General features: G+C 35.2%; 1 long non-coding RNA gene across 1 annotated transcript; it reads right to left on the bottom strand.

Moving 5' to 3' along the window:
- Nucleotides 1-249: 249 nt before the first annotated feature.
- LOC147727534 (uncharacterized) lies at nt 250-1,157 on the bottom strand. The gene is made up of 4 exons (XR_015309489.1): nt 1,091-1,157; nt 956-981; nt 801-863; nt 250-413 (listed from the first exon to the last, which is right to left on the bottom strand). It is a non-coding gene; the product is annotated as an uncharacterized LOC147727534 (long non-coding RNA).
- Nucleotides 1,158-3,515: the final 2,358 nt, after the last annotated feature.

Here is a 3,515-nt window from a genome sequence, read left to right as displayed (position 1 = left end):
AATTCAAATATTGTTTTTCCACTATAGCGTGCTGTTCGGTTATTAGGAGCTGCCTGTCCCTAATGTGATAGATATACTTTGTTGCATATGGTTAGTGATAAAATATCACAACCTCACCAAACGCACAGCAAATTGGTATAGTTATTCCTCCTTTTCTTAGTTTTAAAGAACCATATATAATTAAACTAACACTGTGTTGTTGTTAGATTTTCACATTTATTCAACTCTTTTTTCGTGGTTTAAGTCTTTATATAGTTTCACATATAATTGATGCTTATCATTGTTTCATTTCACAAAAATTCATTTTCTAATTCATTGTATTGACATTCATACAAACATTATACGAAATTCGGTGATAGTTGAAATGATTGGCCTGATGCATTTCGGGACTGATGTCCCTTCTTCAGGGGCCTCTGAAAAGAAACAAGAATATAAAGATATGTTTTAGCCATAACAATGTATACCCTACATGTTTATGCAAATACATTACATTAGCCACTTTAATTTCTGAGTATGCCACCATTCTCGTATACATATATACATACATGTTATTACTTTGGTAAGTTCACAGTTAGATTCACAATGCATCACCACTTCTTGTGATATTTTTAGTTCATTGTTTCTGCATTAACGTCAAAAAATTCCAAAAACAGGATGTTTTTGTCATTATATACATTTATCGATTCTGTTCACCTGCTGACTAATGCCCTGCTTTCCTACTCAGACTCTTAAAGAGCTATCGAGTGCATGCAACCTATTGTTTGCAAACTTGTAAATGAATTTAAAAAGTGAGCACTCACGATTTTGTATAATGATTTGTTTCAAACGCCGGGGATCACGGTGACTCTACACCTTAAACGTGTCTAGTGAGTGAAAGAAGTTGAAATGTTGTAACCGAACTGACAAACAATATATATGCGTTTATGATCAACGAAAGCGAGCGCGCCTTAAATACCTTGTTTTCGAGTCAGTTTTAGTGATCTGAAATACATAAAAATAAAATGACCAATGTCAGTGGCGGGCAGGTGACGCGTTTATCCGACTTAATCAAATAAGCTTAAATTATCAAGTTTCATCGGTAATAGCTTACCTCTGCTATCGTTCAGTTGTAAGTTAACGTTACGCGTTTGGTTTTCAGCACATTTCCGGGTTTCCAAAGTGACAAAGCCCGATATCACGAGTCTATTTCATACAGGTAGACGGTCGTGTGTTAAAAATAGATAGAGGTTGCATTACTCCGGCGGCCATATTGCATTTTCGGATAAATGCGAAACTTGTGATATGAATGCTAAATAATAACGATAAAGTAAAAGAATACTAAAACAAATAACGCAATATGCATAATACTCGTGATATGTCAAAGATACATGACATTTGCTTGGAGAAACGGTTTTACTCGATTCGACTGATTGTATGAATGGCTATGTGAGTGCTGTGTCTAGCACAGAACCGATCTCCTATGTGAATAATACGCATGTGTATGCTTGATCGTGGAGTCTTAAAATTAATGTGCGTTCATGCTGACTATATTCTAAAGTAGAAATGTGAAACATATAATTGATCCCTTAACTTTCTGTGAAGTGCTTCATAGTTAATAACAACATTTACATTACATGAGTTCGATGCTTAAGTGCCCAGAATCGAAGTGGTTCTTAGGATCCACCATAAACAACAACACTTAAAATCTTTCATCTTAATCGAATTATTGATTGTGTTTACAGAAAACATCCTAGATCTAATTTATCGTTAAGACCCTGAGGTTCCATTGTTTGGAATTTTTTAATCAACATCACTTCCCTTTGGGATAAGATTTTGCGACTGTCTGTCCCTTCTCTAATTTGAATTTTCTCAATAACCATAAAGCGTACTTGAGATATGTTGTGCGTAATGGGTAATCCAGTGTGCAGCCAGATTGGATTTGGTGTTCTGATTCCGTATCGTACTTTTATGTTCACATACAAACACATATATATTTACATAATAGGTGGGATGGCATCCTGAATTCAGATGTCTGGTAATATTTCAGATTGTAATTGCTGTCCCAATTTCGCTATGATGTTGCGGTTAAGCCTATACTACTTGATGATACATTTTTCCTGCATGGTTTGTAGATCAAAACGTGATCTGCACTCATGCTCAGTATGTATCCTTCTTAGTCTTGCCTGCGGTGGATGATAAACACCTCTCCAAAATATAAGTGCAATGTCTAAATGATATTGGTACATGCATGCTAGGTAGACACACTTTTTTAATGATAAAGCTAACAACATTTAATAATACACACGGACATAACTTGGCTACAATGTGAATACTGTTGTTGACTTGACTCACACACAAACATATTTTTTGCAACAGACACAATTATATATAGTTTCTTGTAAGTACCTATCCATTAACCTGTATATACATTCAGGCACTTTAATGATTTCCTTTGTACAAAAATAACAGCTGTTAAAATAAAAGTAATACATTTTACATTTATAGTTTCAAAATGTTTATTATATATATTTTTTTAATTTATTTACAGATATTAAAAAATATGTTGGTTTACATTTTTTTTTAAAGTCCATCAACGTGACAAATTAATCAGGCAACAGTTAAATCTGTAATGGAGATAGTCTAGTACTTGAAGGAAACCAAATAATGGATGATGGATGCTTCAGTCAATGCTGTAGTCCCATACCACCATATTGGCAGGGATACCCTAAGCTAACAATGGTTTTTAAAGGTTGACCTAGCCTGGCAGATGCCTGACATATCAGGCATGGACGCGGACTACTAAGCTAATGGTGTGCCTACCTTTTCCGGGGGCCACAATCCCTCATTGGTCAAATGGGTACATGATAGACAGAATCTGTCATTAGCCATGCTAGTGTCTGTTGATAGAGTCAGTGGGCCCGATTCACATACCTAATTTAAGACAAAATCCTAACCTTACCACCATTTTGGTATTCACAGAAGTCACTTATTTTGGTATTCACAGAAGGCACTTACTCATTTCAATATTCACAGAAGTTAGGAGTCCTACTTTAGGAGTCCTAAATGCCTTCTGTGAATACCGAAAGTCTCAAAGTTAGGATTTTTCTCAGTTTAGGAGTACTAAAATTAGGACTCCTAACTTTAGGACTCCTAAATTCCTTTTGTGAATACCGAAAGTCTTAAAGTTAGGATTTTTCTCAGTTTAAGAGTAGTAAAGTTAGGGCTTCTAACTTTAGGACTTTAGGAGAAAAATCAGAACTTTAAGACTTTTGGTATTCCTAGAAGGCATTTAGGAGTCCTAAAGTTAGGAGTCCTAACTTTACTTCTCCTAAACTGAGAAAAATACTAACTTTAAGACTTTCGGTATTCACAGACGACATTTAGGAGTCCTAAATTTAGGACTCCTAACTTCTGTGAATACGCAAATGAGTAAGTGCCTTCTGTGAATACTAAAATGAGTAAGTGCCTTTCTGTGAATACCAAAATGGTAGTAAGTTTAGGATTTTGTCTTAAGTTAGTTCTGTGAATCGGGCCCT

The sequence above is a fragment of the Lissotriton vulgaris genome, chromosome 3_1, assembly GCF_964263255.1.
Source record: "Lissotriton vulgaris chromosome 3_1, aLisVul1.2, whole genome shotgun sequence".
NCBI lineage: Eukaryota > Metazoa > Chordata > Amphibia > Caudata > Salamandridae > Lissotriton > Lissotriton vulgaris.
The sequence above is the reverse complement of the archived record's forward strand: the minus strand, read 5'-3'. Positions and strand labels throughout refer to the sequence as shown.